The 18,354-nt window shown below is 42.5% G+C and overlaps 1 non-coding gene across 1 annotated transcript; it reads right to left on the bottom strand.

Moving 5' to 3' along the window:
* Nucleotides 1–223: 223 nt before the first annotated feature.
* On the bottom strand, nt 224–354 carry LOC132541130 (small nucleolar RNA SNORA17). The gene has a single exon (XR_009552304.1). It is a non-coding gene; the product is annotated as a small nucleolar RNA SNORA17 (small nucleolar RNA).
* Between the last annotated feature and the right edge of the window lie 18,000 nt (nt 355–18,354).

Genomic DNA, 18,354 nt, shown 5'->3' with positions numbered 1-18,354 from the left:
GGAGATAGAAAGGGAGACAAAGAGACACCTGCAGCCCTGTTTCACCATTTGCAAAGCTTCCCCCCTGCAGGTGGGGACTTGGGGATTGAACCGAGGACCTTGTGCACTGAAACACAGGTGCTCAACAAGGTGCGCCACCACCCGGCCCCAAATGAGAGCTTTTATACGGGACGGGATTCAGGTCGCCAATAAACAGGCATTAACAGGTGGTTGCTCTGTGTTGAGTGTCAGACTGTCAGTCCCCCAGTGGCTCACAGGTCAGAGCACTGGACGTAGACAAGCCTCCCTTCTCTCTGCCACCTAATGACACCCATGTGACACAGCAGCCACATCTGTAACGCCTCTAGGGGCAGGTGAACCCAGATTTTTGTGCGTGCTAACAGCTGCATTCGGCTGGGTGCACCACCATCTGGTTCCTGATTCTTCTTTCAAATTCCCCTGACAGCCCTCCTCCATACCAAATGTGAAAGCTGAAATCCAGGATGAATGAGTAGGAGAAATTGGGGAGGGGATGACGACGCTGTGATAGAGGAGTAGAAAGAAAACAAGGTAGCTTTCATTCAAATTCCCAAATGCTACTGAGTGGGAGAAGGGATTAGGTTTCTTGTCCAGAGCTGGGATTTCTAAGAGAAACTGCAGGGAGACGGATACTCTTTGCTATAAAGATGATGCTTCAATAGGCGGGCTTCACCAAGAGTCCCCTCTACAGAGTTTCTTTGCTATACTGGAGAAGACACAGATATCAGCAGGGGAATTGGTGTAGATTGTCTACCTTCTCTGTGTGATTCGGGGATTATTGTTGTCGTTGTTGGATAGGACAGAGAGAAATGGAGAGAGGAGGGGAAGACAGAAAGGGGGAGAGAAAGACAGACACCTGCAGACCTGCTTCACCACCTGTGAAGTGAGCCCCCTGCAGGTGGGGAGCCAGGGGCTCAAACCGGGATCCTTAAGTGGGTCCTTGCGCTTTGCACCATGTGTGCTTAACCCGCTGCACTACTGCCCGACTCCCATCATTTTTCAAATGTGTGATTAACAGTGGTTTACATGATTGTGAGATTACAGGATATAGTTTCACACTGCACCCACCACCAAAGTTTCATGTCCCCATCCTCCCAAAGATAACCACCATAGTTATTAAAAAAAAAATTCACTAGAGCACTGCTCAGCTCTGGAATATGGTGGTGCAGGGGACTGAACCTGTGACTTTGGGGCCTCAGGCAGGAAGAGTCTCTTTGCAAACCCATTATGCTCTCTCCCCTGCCCACCACCATAGTTCTTATAATGTCTTAGAAGCAGTATTTACTCCTGTATAGTTTTTGCAAGCTCATGTGTATCAGTTCTCTAGATTCCACATGAATGAAACCACACAGTAGTTGTTTTCCATCTTTTTTTAAAATTAATTGCACTAAGTATAATCATCTCCAGTTCCATCCAATGGACACAATATCATCTTTTTAGTTGCAGAGTAGTACTGCATGGAATATATATCCTATAACTTTTTTAGTCAGTCATCTAACGATGGGCGGTTAGGCTACTTCTACTCTTTGGTCATTGTGAAGAATGCAGCTATAAACATAGGGGTGCATATGTCCCCAATTCAGTGCTTGCATGTCCTTTGGATAAAAGGCATCAGAGTCTTTTTGCACAACAATTATGCTATTTCCCCTGCTTACCTCTCCTTGTTTCTTAGCTTCCACCTGTAAGTGAAACCATTTGGTATGCATCCTTCTCCTTCTGGCTGATCTCACTTAACATGAATCCTTCAAGTTCCATCCAAGATGAGATAAAGAATATCATTTCATCATCTTTACCAGTAGAGTAGTATTCCACTATGTAGATATACCAGCACTGTCTTATTTTTTAATTTTATTTTTTAAATTTCTTTATTGGGGAATTAATGTTTTACATTCAACAGTAAATACAATAGTTTGCACATACATACATTTCTCAGTTTTCTGTATAATAATACAACCCTCACTAGGTCCTCTGTCATCCTTCTTGGACCTATATTCTCCCTCCAAGCTCTCCCCTCCCCCCCCCCCACCCCAGAGTCTTTTACTTTGGCGTAATATGTCAATTCCAGTTCAGGTTCTACTTCTGTTTTCTCTTTACCACAACTGTCTTAACCACTCATCTATCACTAGGTATCTAGGTCTCCTCTATGTTTGGGCTATTACCAAGTAGTGTTGCTCCAAGCACAGGTGTACACAGGTCCCTTTGCATGGGTTTTCTTTGGATAGATAACTTAGGAGAGGGATCACTGAGCTATAGGGTAGGACCCTTTCTAATGTTCTGAGGCATCTCCAGACTGTATTCCACAGGAATTAAACAAAATTACATTCCTCACCAGCAGTGTACAAGCATTCCTTTCCCCCACACCCTTGTCAGCACTCCTTGTTTCTTGCCTTTCTAAGGTATGATGTTATCACAGATGTGAAACGCTATCTCCTGTTTGCATTTCTCTGACCATCAATGACCTTGAGCATTTTTTTTCATATTTCTGTTGGACCTTTAGATCTCTTTTTTGGTGATGATTCTGTCCATGTCCTCTTTTTTACTTTTTAATGTGATTATTTGCTCTTTTGTAGCTGAGTTTGTGAGTTCTTTATATATTTTGGTTCTTAGACATTGCCATGTGGCATGTCTAAGAACGATACCACAGTTCAATGTGGTATAGTTCTGTCTTGGTGATTGGTCCATCCACTGTGCAAAATCTTTTCAATTCTACCTGGAAAAGTCGACCTGAAGTGGTGAAGACACAGTGATGATTAAAAGAAAAGTCTGCTTCTCCACCCTATGGTTTTGTGTTTCACAAAATTTAGCAACACAGGAGAGGAGTTTGAATATGATGTTTCAGACCCACCCCTCCAAACATGATGAATTGCTATTTGAATTTTAATCACCTCTTAGCTAAGTGACCTTGAGTGAGCTGTAGAAGCTCAGCTTCTCTCTCTCTTTAAATTTTATTATCTTTATTTATTTATTGGAGAGAGACAGCTAGAACTCAAGAGGGAAGGGGGAGATAGAAAGACAGACAGAAAGACACCTGCAACACTGCTTCACCACTCATGAAGCTTTCCCCCTACAGGTGGGGACTGGGGGCTCAAACCCATGCCCTTGAGCACTGTAACATGTGCGCTCAACCTGGTGCGCCACCACTTGGCGTCTGGAGCTGAGCTTCTCTGTCAATAGCAAAGCATTTAGAGCTGTGGATGGTGTAGGAATAATGCCTGGTGTATACTGTACCAAGCACTCCACACATGCCTGTTTTTTTTTTAAAGAACCTAAAACAACTGCATAAAGAGAACTGCTTTTGCTTTGGTTAACTTTTGCTCTTCTGAGGTGATCTGACAAACACATCTGTGGGGAAAACTAGTGGCATGTCTCTAAGACTTAGGGTGAGGAGCTTGACTTCCAGAGGGTTTCTGGGGAGAGGAACACAGCTGAAACAGCAAGAAGCTCTGACATTGCACTTCTGGGGCTATGTGGCTGTAGAGGTACCACAACAGGACTGGGTGGGCATTAAAAAGACCTGATCTCTCTCTGATGGTTAATTTTGGTCCAAGAACATGTGACAAGCAAGATTTTCCTGCACTAGGGTGATGTGAGATGCTGTGGTCTATATGGTGTGGGTGTACCTGCACCTGGTAGGGTATGGGGGTGTTGAGGTCAGAAGTGACAGGAAGTATCTGGGGGAACACAGACACTGCTGCACTACACCAGAACACGTGTTCCCATGCACAGCTGTGTGTTTGGGAGAAGGAAATTGCTACTCAGCAGATGGGAGTGGTTACGGGTGTGGGTGTGGCTTAGAAAGGAGGTGAAGGTGGGGCTTGGATGTTTATAAGCTAGGCCTGTGGGAGTGGTTCTCTCTTTCTCCCTCTCCCTCCCCTCCCCCCTCTCTCTCTCCCTCCCTTTCTCTCTTTGTCTCTCTCCACAGGTGAGAGTGATAACATGTGAATAAGGGCTCTGAGTGTCTTTTCTGGCCCACCTGTACTCCAACATGTGGGTGTTCTTTTTATTTTTTAAATTTCTTTATTGGGGGATTAATGGTTTACAAGCTACAGTAAAATACAATAGTTTCTACATGTGTAACATTTCCCAGCTTTTCACATAACAATTCACCCCCCACAAGGTCCTCTGCCATCATGTTCCAGGAACTGAACCACTGACCCCAGAGCCTTTTACTTTGGCGCAGTACCAACTCCAGTCCAACTGTGTGTTCCCTTCTGTTCTTATTTTTCAACTTCTGTCTATGAGTGATATCATCCCACATTCATCTTTTACTTTCTGACTTATCTCACTTAACATGAATCCTTTAAGCTACATCCAAGATGGGGTGAAGAAGGTGAATCCATCATTTTTAGTAGCTGAATAGTATTACATTGTGCATATAGATCACAATTTACGCAGTCACTCATCTGTTGTTCGACACCTGTGTTGCTTCCAGGTTTTGGCTATTATAAATTGAACTGCTATGAATATAGATACACACATCCTTAGGATAGGTATGCTTAGGTCCTTAGGATAAATCTCCAGGAGAGGAATTGCAGGATCATAGGTAAATCCACTTCTAGCCTTCTGAGAGTTCTCCAGACTGCTTTCTACAGGGGTTGGACCAATTTACATTCCATGTGGGTGTTCTAAGGGCAATCTCTCTCTCCTTTTCTACCTCTTTCTCTCTTTCTCTACCCCTCTCTCTCTCATAGCCCACATGTACTGTTGTTTTCATCGGGGTGGCTTCACAGGCGGGTAACAGATGACCAGGGACTCATGGTTGAGCTGTACGCAGTATCTCTTTATTCATGCAGGATGCAGCGCAATCTATACCAAGCTAAGATAAACTAAACTAAAAACTACAAACAATCTTGTCCTTATAAATATACTAGTCCAGTAGGGTGGGAACAGGATGCGACGCAGAAAGGGTGGAGAGAAAAGTGACTGGTGAAAATCAGGGTATGACAAGGAGAGGGGGCGGAGCAGGCAAGAATTCTACCACTGAACCACCAATGCCCTGGAGGGAGGGTGGTGCTTGTTAACAGCAGTTATGTAAATAGAATGAAGTGGTTATGTAAATAGAATAGTGTTAAGCAGGGGGGATTAAACTAATGAAACAGAAGGGGTTTTTAGAAGCATACCAACAATTAACTAATGGCCATAGTATCAGGGTTGTGGGGTGAACAGAAACCTATATCGTACAGGCATTTTCAAAAGAACTGGCATAAGACATGGAAAACAAAATAGGCGAGCAGCAATAACCAGTGTGATGCCAAGGGGAACGTTTCTTGCCTCAGAGGGCAAGGCCTAGCAGGCGAAAGGGCATTTCTTGCCTCTGGGAGTGCTTCATGCCTCTGGGGGCATCTCTTGCCTCAAAGGGCGTTTCCTGCCTCTGTGGGCATCTCTTGCCTCTTGGGGCACTTCATGCCTCTGTGGGCATAACCTAATAAGGAGGGGGAGTTTTCTAACTCTGGGGACAGAGCCTGCAGGCAAGGGGACATGGTCTATAAAGTCTCAAGGCAATTGGCTGAAGTTAGTCTTTGAGAAACACAGCAGTGTGTACCAGTAAGTCCGATGGAGGTGTCAGTCCAAAGTAGCTGACCACAGAAGAAAATGCCAAGGGATGAAACACTGCATGTCTGTCTCAATGGGGAATGTCGGCCACCAGAATTCTGCTTTTCTGTAGAGAGTGATCTTTGGAGTCTGTGAATCTGTTTCTTCAGGTCGTGTCAGGTCACATCATTGGTTTCCGGGGGTGTGTTGTAGTCATTTCATCTTGTGGGCAATGTCAGAGAACAGGGTTCCAAATGGATTTCCAGGAATTCCATTTGAGTAGATGCTTTTTCATGTGAAGACTTGACAGCTGAAATTCACTTACTTGTCAAGCAAAACTTGTAGCAGATTAGAAGTTTACTATAATTGATAACTCCATTATAATTGGAAGTCCTTTCTAGTATGATTTTAAGGTTGTTTAAACAGTTTAAACTTAATAAAATGTGGAAAGGTAAACAGAAGAACCATGGTAGAAGCCTCAAGCATGAGAATAATTAACATAATCATTGCACTATCTGCCCCACCCATAACTCATACCGTTTCAGGATTAAACATTTCAGATTTATGCCAAGACGTAAAAAAGAAATCAAAGGAGGAAAAAACAATTTTTTGGCTAAAACTCTAAAAACTACAAACAATCTTGTCCTTATAAATATACTAGCCCAGTAGGGTGGGAGCAGGATGCGACGCAGAGAGCGTGGAGAGAAAAATGACTGGTGGAAATCAGGTGTGACAAGGAGAGGGGGCAGAGCAGGCAAGAATTCTACCACTGAACCACCAATGCCCTGGAGGGAGGGTGGTACTTATTAACAGTGGTTATGTAAATAGAATGAAGTGGTTATGTAAATAGAATAGTGTTAAGCAGGGGGGATTAAACTAATGAAACAGAAAAGGTTTTTAGAAGCATACCAACAATGTACTGCAACATGTGGGTGTTCTAAGAGCTCTGAGTCTCTCTCTCTCTTTTTCTCTCTTTCTGGACCCACGCATACTCCAACATATAGGTGGTCTCAGTTTTCCTGAATAAAGTCTAAAATTGTTGAAAATCATGTTTTCTCCTCAATTCTTTGTTGGGATGATGTGTGGCAAATCTTTAAACACACAGGGAACAAACTCAGCCTGCAAGTCCCTTCAGTACAGGGGGGATGCGTGATGGGCGGTAGGGAGCAATGGAGAGAGGGCGAACGGTGGGTGGAGACCAGTTCCAGTGTGCACATAGGATTCCTTGAGGTGTCTTCCCTGCCCAGCAGCAGTGCCGCAGTGTCTAAGCCTTGGAGTGTTCACACAATCCATGGGACGGGACTGTTAGGGCAAGTTATTGAACCATAAAAGAGAGCTCAGATTTGATTTGTAGAGCGAACAGATGTGTCCTCCCTTACCCATGTGTTCTGCCCTTCCCCACCACCCAGCCTCAGTTCTCCTAGAACATTCCCCCTCTCTCCTTTCTCTTTTCAGACTATAGGTGTCTGTCTTCTGGGTATATTTTTGTATCAGTTTCCTTTTAAATAAAATACTTGAGCAAATCATGAAAATGCTATGGAAGGAGTTTCTTTGGGCATATTAGTAGTCCGTCCTTGGGTACTTCAGAAAGGCAAAGCGCTTAGGCCTCAACTCTTATCCCATAAAATTGTAGCTATTACAATCTCTCACACTGTCTCTCTCTCACTCAAAAGACCCGTGGCTGTGCTGAGGCTGAAGGGGACTGTTGAGTGATATTTGCAATCATTGCAGCAAAGATCAGCAGCTGTGGTGGCCTGGGATACCTCAGCTGGTGTAGCTGAGGCTCATGGGTCAACAGCTGCCCTTGGGAAGAGGAAAGGTTGGCTTGGGAGATCCCAGAAGTCTTCCACACACACCGGGGAGTAGGAGACAATGGTCTCTAACCTCGGGTTGCTTAAAGACATAGCTCCCTTCTCCCAGTTCGCTGTTTCTTGGGAGATTTAGCCAAATGCCAAACATAAAAGCAATTTTGACTTTACAAGTTATCACCAGCAGTGCAACCACTCTTTAAAAATAGACTTCCATCTCCTACCAGAATCCTTGATGTCTTTATGCATAATTGGAGGCATTACAGGAAGGACTGAGTCATGGTGAAGATGGAAGAGGTTGCTCTTGAAGTTGTGATTAAAAGTTCTTATTGGGAGTCGGGTGGTAGCGCAGTGGGTTAAGCGCATGTGGCGCAAATTGCAAGGACCGGCATAAGGATCCCGGCTGGAGCCCCGGCTCCCCATCTGCAGGGGAATCATTTCAGGTGTCTGTTTTCCTCTCCCCCTCTCTGTCTTCCCCTCCTCTCTCCATTTCTCTCTGTCCTATCCAACAACAATGACATCAATAACAACAACAATAATAACTACAACAATAAAATAACCAGGGCAACAAAAGGGAATAAATAAATAAATATTTTTTTAAAAGTTATTAATTCAAACCTCCGGCTCCCCACCTGCAGGGGGGTTGCTTCGCAAGCCGTGAAGCAGGTCTGCAGGTGTCTAGCTTTCCTTCCCCGCCTCTGTCTTCCCCTTCTCTCTCAATTTCTCTCTGTCCTATCCAACAACCACAACAGCATCGGCAACAACAATAACAATAATAACAACAACAATTAAAAAATGGCCTCCAGGAGCAGTGGATTCATAGAGCAGGCACCCAGCCCCAGCGATAACCCTGGAGGCAAAAAAGAAAAAAAAAAAGAAAAGAAAAAAAAATTAATGTCAGCTCTAGGCAAAAAATTTATTGTCCTTAAAGGAGGCTCTTCTACCTGTTGCTTTGGTTTTTATTTTCCCCCTCTGATACCCTGAATCCTGAAAATCTCTCTCTCTCTCTCCCTCTCCCCGCCCCACCCCCCGCCAGTCTCCCAGCTGTGAACACAATGAATCCAGGGGGATTGTAAATGCAGAAATCCATTTCTCTGGAACTCAACTTGCATGATTTTCCATATTTAATGACATTCCACCACCAGCAGGATAAACACACAGGCAAGGTTGAATCATCTTTTCTTTCCCCTTGGATCAGGAATCGAAGAAAACAGGTGAAGGAAGCAGGTGGGAACTGTGGTGAGCGGGATGCTACTTATGGTCTGCTTATACTGCTCAGCGCCCACCCCCGGAAGTGCGTGGGAGGGGGGGTGGTCTTCTGCTTCCTAAGGCCTCATCTGTATAACAGGGATCAGGTCTTCAGAAGAGGGGCATCGTATGGGGGTACCTAGAAGCAGCTTTCCCAGCGCTCACGCCAAGCAAGCTCTGCTATCATCAAGAGATGGTTTCCATGGTAGTGCGGGTGGTATCAAGGGAGCCCTCTCTGTTGGTTTGATTAGAGACTCAGGGTACACCCAGAGAGAGGAAAGCAGTGTCTAGAAACCCAGGGCGTAGGGTCTGGCCGTGAATGGAGAGAACTGATCACACCTCTGACAGGTGAAGCTGGCTCTTCTGGCTAGAGGCTGAGAGAAAGAGGCCTCCAAGAACACATCTTTGAGCACTTTTAGAGAATAGACGAGTTCTAGACTGTAGGAGAGAAATAACAGGAAGGGACATATATTACAAAAAAAAAAAAAGGACTTACAAAAAGAAATAAACAGATCAAAGCTTCCAGAAGTAAAGCTGCGGTATTAAAGTTTTCTGTTTGAATGCCTTCACCTTATCCCATAGCTTTCTTTTCAGAAATGCACACAATATAGAAGGACAAGAAATAAGTCAAAGGATGTGGGGTTAACAGTTTTTTTGGGGGTCTTCTTGTTAAAGGTGGAAACACAGGGCTGGGGAGACAGCATAACTGTTCTGCAAGACACTTTGGTACCTGAGTCGCTGAAGTCCCAGGTTCAGTCCCCCTGTACCACCATAAGCCAGAGCTGAGCAGTGCTCTGGTGAAAATAAATAAAACGAAAAAAAAAAAATAAAGGACACATAAAAACATTTTAAATTAGTGTCTCTCCTCAGAGAGCTGTTGAAAAACAGAGAGGGGATAATTCCTGTTATTTTTTTATAAATAAAATAAGGAAAAATCCACAATCTAAAATCACAAACAATAAGACGTAAAGGCTAGGAGATCTGGAGGAAAAAAAAAGAGAGAGAGGAATAGAAACCAAGTGTGTGTGTGTGTGTGTGTGTGTGTGTGTGTGTGTAGGGGAGATTTCCTAAAATGTGAGGACTTCCATCTGGAAAGGAGTCTGTGAGGGCTGGGTGGGTCACCGGATGGACAGAAATGTCCCCTGCAGAGGACCATTGCACCCCTGAGGACAGCTGAGAAGCTGATGTCGAACGTGAAATCCTCCAGACTGATTAACTTTATTGTCTCACCCTGAATCCTGGTCCAGTGCAAAGTTCTGAAGCAGGTGGGTGGAAGGAGATGAGGAGGCAGCACTGACTGTAGCCAGAGAGCCTGTCATCTAAAAGGGTTTTCTGTGAACAGCATGGGCCCAAATCGGAAGGAAAATCAGGATCCAAGTGCAAAGGGAAGAACAGATTTAATGAAAGAGGTGTTGAGCGAATCAAGCTTGCACCAACAGCTCCAGTCTCCCATAGCTCACTGTCCTTCTGGGGAATATCTGCTCTTGTTAGTGAAAGGCAGACAGGAACACAAAAGAACCCACATGATAGTTAGGTACGGGTCCTGCAAAGAAAGGAGGCATATGACTTCCAGAAGAGGCAGAAACACAAGTGACATCTTGATGATGTTTGAAATATCCAAGATGATTCACTCTGGTGTGTCTGGTGATGCCAAATTAAAGCATTATTTATGTTGTAAAAAAAAAAAAAAGACTTGGTCATGGACTTGAGTTAGCCAAGTAAATATTTTCTTGGCAGTGCACAACACCAGTGCAAAATGCCTATTATGCATAGTCTATAATTATAGCATTCAATTAACATTCTCGAGTGATTATCATTTCTGGCCTGGTGATTGGAACTTGGGAGATAAGAGTTCTGCCTGATAGCTTTGTCTAGGAACCAACGACTGATATTTGAATTGGAAGATTTTATATGGGCATCTCTAGGGTAGAGGACAGAGGAGAAGGATAAATTGGCAAGTTCACTGCAACTGGCTTCAATTTATTACCCAGACTTCATAATGTAACTGACTGTCCTAAGGTTAAAACAGCTCAGTTTCCAATGCAATCAACACTTTTTGATACTAGTTTATACTGCTTATTTTTTTGAGGCATGTGACTAGCTTGTTTTTTGACTAGCTTGTTTTTATTTTCTCCAGAGAATTAGCAAGGTAGGAAACAAGGACAATAGATAAGAAAGGACATGCCAGTCTTTTCTAAATGAAATTTAAGATGAAACCTTGTTGATCAAATCTGTGACGTTCCTTGTACCTAAATATGCATTTTCATTATAGACAGAGAAAGACAATGGCTTTGAGGAAGTCGGGCGGTAGCACAGCAGGTTAAGCGCACGTGGCACAAAGCGCAAGGACCGGCTCAAGGATCCCGGTCTGAGCCCCTGGCTCCCCACCTGCAGGGGAGTCGCTTCACAGGCGGTGAAGCAGGTCTGCAGGTGTCTTTCTCTCTCCCTCTGTCTTCCCCTCCTCTTTCCATTTCTCTCTGTCCTATCCAAAAACGACATCAATAACAACAACAACAACAAAACAACAAGGGCAACAAAAGGGAATAAATAAATGAATATTTTAAAGAAAGAAAGACAATGGCTTTTAGAGGGCCTACAATGAACAATTAGTAATTATTTCTCAAGTCTACAACCACCTTGTGAAATTCAGCTCTATTTCCATTCTACAGACAAGAAGACCAAAACAGAGAGATTGTCATGTGTTCAAAAAAAATCACACATGTAACTTAGAAGAGCTGAGATCCAGCTCAGTGATGAAGGAAGGACTCCTGTATGATTGACAGAGTCGTTATGTGAATCATTTCACAGACTGAAATGTTTCTTAAAAGAAATCTACCCACTTACGAACTCTGGTGAAGTTTAAGACAGAAATATGGATATGTAACAAATGCATCTTACTATACTCTTGTGCAGAATATCACTATGTGGCCAAAGAAATAAAATAAGAGGGGAAACACAAGTCTGCAGGAAACTGAAAGAATGATTTCCATTTGCTAAAACTGACAAATATTTTCTTGAGGATTTGGTGGAAACATGTGTGCTTACATTTATCAAGAACTTTTGATCACCAGGTACTAGACAGGGCTGCTCACTATCACCATTACTATTAACATAGTGTTGGAAGTTCTTGCCATAGCAATCAGGCAAGAGCAAGGAATTAAAGGGTTACAGACTGGAAGAGAAGAAGTCAAACTCTCCCTATTTGCCGATGACATGATAGTATACATAGAAAGACCTAAAGAATCCAGCAGAAAGCTGTTGGAAATTATCAGGCAATATAGCAAGGTATCAGGCTACAAAATTAACATACAAAAGTTTGCAAAGTTTGTTTCCTTTATGCGAACACAAAGCTCGAAGAGGAAGAAATCAGGCAGGAGGTAGATAGCATAATGGTTATGCAAAGAGATTCTCATGCCTGAGGCTCTGAAGTCCCAGGTTCCATTCTCCACACCATAATAAGCCAGAGCTGTGCAGGGCTCTGATGTTTCTCTCTGTGTCTTTCTCTCTCAAAAATAAAATAAATAAAATACTTTAAAAATAATAAAAAATAAAAAAGAAATGTTTAAAAATTTTTTTAAAAAAGAAGAGGAAGAAATCTATAAATCAATCCCTTTTACTATTGCAACAAAAACAAAATATCTAGGAATACATCTAACAAAAGAAGTGAAAGACTTGTATACTGAAAATTATGAGTCACTATTCAAAGAAATAGAAAAAGATACAAAGGAGTGGAAAGATATTCCATATTCAGGGGCCAGGTGGTGGCGCACCTGGTTAAGTGCACATGTTACAGCACACTAGGACCTGGGTTTGAGCCTCCAGTTCTCACCTGCAGGGAGAAAGCTTTGCGAGTGGTGAAGCAGTGCTGCAGGTGTCTCTCTGTCTCTCTGTCACCCCTTCCCTCTCAATTTCTGGCTGTCTCTATGCAATGAATAAAGATAATACAAAAACATTTTTAAAAAAGATATTCCCTGTTCATGGGTTGGAAGAACTAACATCATCAAAATGAATATACTACCCAGATCCATATACAAATTGAATGCTATCACCAATTTTTTAGAAGAATAGAATGAAAAATACAAATGTTTATCTGGAGCCAGGAAAATATCTAGAATTGCCAAAACAATCTTGAAAAGAAAGAACAGAACTGCAGGCATCACACTCCCAGATCTCAAATTGTATTATAGGGCCATTGTCATCAAAACTGTTTGGTACTGGAGCATAAATAGACACACTGACCAGTGGAATAGAATTGAGAGCCCAGAAATAAGCCCCCTCCCCCACCTGTAGACATCTAATCTTTGACAAAAGTGCCCAGACTATTAAGTGAGAATGAAGAGTCTCTTCAACAAATGGTATCGGGAAAATGGGTTGAAACATGCAGAAGAATGAAATTAAACCAGTATGTCTCACCAAACACAAAAGTAAATTCCAAATGGATCAAGCACTTGGATGTTAGATCAGAAAATATCAAATACTTAGAGGACAATATTGGTAGAACTCCTTTCTATTTAAATTTTAAAGGCATTTTCAATTATATGAATCCAATTACAAAGAAGGCAAAACCAAAAGTTAACCAGTGTGACTACATTAAATTAAAGACCTTTGGTGCAGCAAAAGAAACTATTACTTAAAAAAGAGACCCTATATAGAATGGTAGAAGATCTTTACATGTCATACACCAGATAAGAGGCTAATAACCAAAACATATAAAGAGCTTGCTAAATCAGAATATTCATCAAAGAAAAGGTCCAAAAGGCCAACATATATATGAAAAAATACCCCAAGTCATTGATTTTCAGAGAAATGTAAATAAAGATAACAATGAGATACTACTTCATTCCTGTGAGAATGACATACATCTGAAAAGGTAGTAGCAACAAATGCTAGAGATGTTGTGGGGACAAAGGAACCCTCCTGTGGTCTTACCCCTGTGGAGAGTAGTCAGGAGAACTCTTGGAAGGCTAGATGTGGACCTACCCTATGACCCTACAATTCCTCCTTATCCTGGAGATAAGGAACCCAACACAACCATCCAAAAAGATTTGTGTATACCTATGTTCATAGCACAAATTTGTAGTAGCTGAAACCTGGAAGCAATCCATTTGTCCAACAACAGATGAGTGGTTGTGTAAGTTGTGGTATATTTACAGAATGGAATACTGCTCATCTTGGATGGAGCTTGAAAGAATCATATTAAGTCAGATAAGTCAGAAAGAGAAGGATGAATATGGGGTGATCTCACTCATAGAAAGAAGTTGAAAAATAAGAACGGAAGGGAAAACACTAAGCAGAACTTGGACTGGAGTTGGTGTATTGCACCAAAGTAAAGGACTCTGGGGTGGGTTCATGTCCTGGAACATGATGATAAAGGAGGACCTAGTGGGGATTGAATTGTTAAGTGGAAAGCTGAGAAATGTTATGCATGTACAAACTACTGTACTTTATTGTTGACCATAAACCATTTATCTCCCCAATAAAGGAAAAAAAAAAGAATACCTAATCACATCCCTTTGCAATCTTCTTGCTCAGTGCTGGGCTGGAGGTGAGGGCCATGGACTCTTCAGAATCTTATTCGGTGAAAGAATACTACCTGGGGCCAGGTGGTGGCACACCTGGTTAAGTGCACATGTTACAATACCCAAGGACCCAGGTTCAAGTCCCTGGTTCCTACTCGCAGGGAGAAGGCTTTGGAAGTGGTGAAGCAGTGCTACAGGTGTCTCTGTCTCTCTCCCTATCTTATCCTTCCCTCTCAATTTCTGCCTGTCTCTAGCAAGTAAATAAAAACAACAACAAAACACTACCCAAGGATGATCTCCTGCCTCATATTAACCTGCATGGTGACCAAGGGTTTCATTCCCAGATTCTAACACTGGGTTGTACTTAGCTAAAGGAAGTGGCAAGAGTTTAGGTTTGATTCTTGCTAGTATTCAGCATGTCTATGCCTGGGAAGTCAACTGTTTGTGAAGTAGGTAATAGGGGCACTGAGATGAATCCAGTAGAATTCTTGTCTCCCTTGAGTCCCAATCTTTTGTTGGAAAAAGAGTAAATTGAACTGTGGCAAATGGTAGAGAGAGTTAAAAAGAGACAGAGTGACTGTCTGAGACTGTGGAGGGAATTAAATATATATCTATATATACATATATTTAGAAAAGGTGGCATTGGAAATTGATAAATGAGAAAGGAGCATGGCTCTGAATACATAGACATCTACAAGGGCTGGGTAGATGGAACAGTGGGGACAAACACTTGGGACAATAGAAAAGGCTGGGCAGTACACCACATACAGGATACCCACCTTGCACATCTGTCAGGGACACTCTTTTAAACTTACAAGAAACATTTTTTCATGCCAGCAAGATGGCTCTCTTGGATATTGTGCTTTGTCATGGGAACTGCACAGGTCTAAGCCCTGCTCTTACTGTACTGAAGCGAACTTCAGTGCTGTGGTGTCTTCCTGTCTCTTTCTTTCTGTATGAAAAGGTTGATCTGGAACAGTGACACTCTAGTGATGACTAGAGAAATTAAGGAGGAAGGGGAGAGAGAGAGAGAGAGAGAGAGAGAGGGAGAGAGAGAGAGAAGAGTTTGTTGAGTGATACCAAAGGTGCCTGAATAGGGAGGTGAGTGAGGAGGTCCTTCCCCTGGTCTTGGAAGGTTCTGGAATATTCCTATGTTCTCCACAACAGTAATCATAGTTCTGGGAAGAGATAGGAGATTTCTGCTCTTTCAAAAAGGGTTTATTTATTTATTGAGAGACAGAGAGAGAGGGAGAGAGAAAGAGAGAGAGAGAGAGAGAGAGAGAGAGAGAGAGAGAGGAAACAGTGTTGCAGGTGTATATCTCCCCCTTCCCTCTCAATTTATGGCTATCTCTATACAACAAATAAAGATAATTTAAAAATTAAGATAGATAGATAGATAGACAGACAGACAGACAGATAGATAGATTGATAGGGATAGAGAGAGAATGAGAGAGTGTTTTGGTTGCTGCACTCACACTGAGTCAGTGTGACACCAGAGTCCTGAATCAGATATTCAGAATATGGAACCCAGGATGTTTCACCCACACTGGGATACATACTAGGATTGCCTGCCTCTATGGCTGCTTTGTGATGCCTGTATTAGGAAAAATGGGTATAATGATTCCATGGGTAAATAGAGCTGTTGGATTTGGAACCCACAAGGGGCAAAGAATTAGATACAGTAAGAGTAACTGTTATGGAGTCCTTAGGATATATCTCTAGGAGAGAAATTACTGGGTCATATGGGAGGTCTATTTTCTAACCTTGTGAGAGTTCTCCAGACCGCTCTCCACAGAGGTTGGACCAATTGACATTCCCACCAGCAGTGTAGGAGGGTTCCTTTGACCCCACACCCTCTCCAGCATTTGATGTTGCTACCTTTTCCAATGTATGACATACTCACCGGGGTGAGGTGGTACCTCAGTGTTGTCTTTATTTGCATTTCTCTGACAGTCAATGATCTGGAGCAATGTTTTATGTTTGTTAGCCTTTGGATCTCTTCTGTAGTGAATATTCTGTTCATATCCTCTGTCCATTTTGAATGGAACCATTTGCTTTTTTATGCTAAGTTTGGTGAGCTCTACCCAAGGAAGGTGGGTCCCACAATGAGTGCAGTCTGGAATGTTCCTAGCTATGATCACAAAATGTGAACTCAGACATACAGGGATACAGAGGTTACATAGGCCCCTGTGCTGAACATGGGCCCCAGATCAGATCTGTGGGGTTTACAGTCAAGAATATTTATATACTTTCCCCATATTTGGGAGCTACTCTCTTCCCTGATTCAGCTTTTTTTTTTTTTTTTGGTCCTTTTTCCAAATATGAAACCATCTCCCCAGACAATAACCTGGGCCCACCTACATATTAGATGTCAGGTGCAGGCAAAAACTAGTAAAGTCATGGGCCCCTTGGAAGATATCTAAGATAGACCTATTAGCTTTTTCTAAAATGGAGACCCCCAAATCTTCATCTTTGATATTCTTGCTTTTAGGTCCATGATTAGACAATTATTTGTTCTATTTGATGTCTTAACTCTTTTGTAGCCACCAGGTTCCAGATGATAGCATGATGCCAACCTGACTTCCCTGGGCAAATGACCCCACCATGTGTCTTGGAGCCCCGCCTCCCCAGATCCCTACCCCACTAGGGAAAGAGAGAGACAGGCTGGGAGTATGGATCGACCTGCCAATGCCCATGTTCAGCAAAGAAGCAATTACAGAAGCCAGACCTTCCACCTTCTGCACCCCACAATGTTCCTGGGTCCATGCTCCCAGAGGGATAAAGAATAGGGAAGCTGAAGGGAGGGGATTGGATACGGAGTTCTAGGGGTGGTCATTGTGTGGAAATGTACCCTTCTTATCCTATAGTCTTGTCAATATTTCCATTTTATAACTAAACATTTTAAAAGAGAGTAATCTAATGAAATAAAAAGTAACTGTGGGCTGGGCATCAGGATATTCTTGTCTAAATTTTGTTATTGAAGGCTGCATGACTTTGCTCCCTCTCCTTTGAGAGAACATTCAACCTTTTCTAAGTCTCTTCTCACACAATGGGTGGGGAGAGATGAGAAAAAGTCTCTAGGGCTTCTTCCAGGAAGCTTGGGTCTGTGACAGTTTGAAGCAGACCCTGAAATCTATCAGCAGGAGCTGATTGGGAAGATATCCCACAGCCTACAAATTGGGTCTTCCCTCTTGCCAGCTGTGTGATTGACATCTCACCAATCTGGTCACAGCATCTGGTTGAGAGAACCAGTGCACTGCCTGTGAACTGTGGGAACCTGAATCGCCCATCGGCTGAAGTCATGTCGATGATAAATGAAAGCCCAAGAACTGGAGCAACAAAGTGGCTTCAGAAAGGAGGGGGCAGACTTCCGAGCACAGGGAGGTGAGTCTGTTATTTGTTTCCTAATTAAGGAAAAGGAGAGAGTGTCGGGAGTCTTTAGTGATTCACATCTTAATAGCCTGGCCATAATTTATTAATCCCGTTCATCAAATTTTCAACATCCCTTTCCCCAGGAGTCTAAGACTGACTCAAATGTATTTATTGTTTCTAGGTGGGGTGTCATCAAATATTTGGCATCTCCTAAAGTGGGCTAGGAACTGGATTATATGCCACGTGAAGCACACAGTTTCTGAAAGGGAATATGGCATGAGGTGATGAAACATTAGGCAGAACGAGTGATATGTATATATATAACTACACATGTGTTTATTCTTTAAAATATTAATGACCTCATATGCTTATCTCTATCACTAACAATGCACGTTTGCCATTGTCCTTTTTCCTGTAATGGCCTTTCAACCAGCCATTATTTCGAGGTGAAATAATCAGCACTAGCAGCAGGAGCGTCACACTTTCAAATTTTTGATACATGTTTCAAATGGAAAATGATTATCACTCTGAAGCTAAGTAACACATTCCTCCCCTCCAACAGCTAACATTTTCTGCAAGCCTTATGAGAATTTTAAGGTTTACCTGACCAATCTCAAATATGTAGCGCAATGCTGCTAGCTTGTTCCCAGAACTAACTGGTCTACCTGACCGATCTTGAGTATGTAGCATAATGCTGCTAGCTTGCTCCCTGAACTGACTGAACATCAGAGTCTTACAATCACTTGTTTTATTTTTTATATGTAAATATTCTATATTGGATTGTTGGAGAAGTTGTATTGTAGTTTTCTTTTCTTTTCTTTTTTATTAGTGATTTAATATTGATTTACAAAATTACA

The sequence above is a fragment of the Erinaceus europaeus genome, chromosome 10 (genome assembly GCF_950295315.1).
Source record: "Erinaceus europaeus chromosome 10, mEriEur2.1, whole genome shotgun sequence".
Taxonomy (NCBI): domain Eukaryota; kingdom Metazoa; phylum Chordata; class Mammalia; order Eulipotyphla; family Erinaceidae; genus Erinaceus; species Erinaceus europaeus.
Note: the sequence above shows the minus strand (reverse complement) of the source record. Positions and strands in the feature narration are given on the sequence as shown.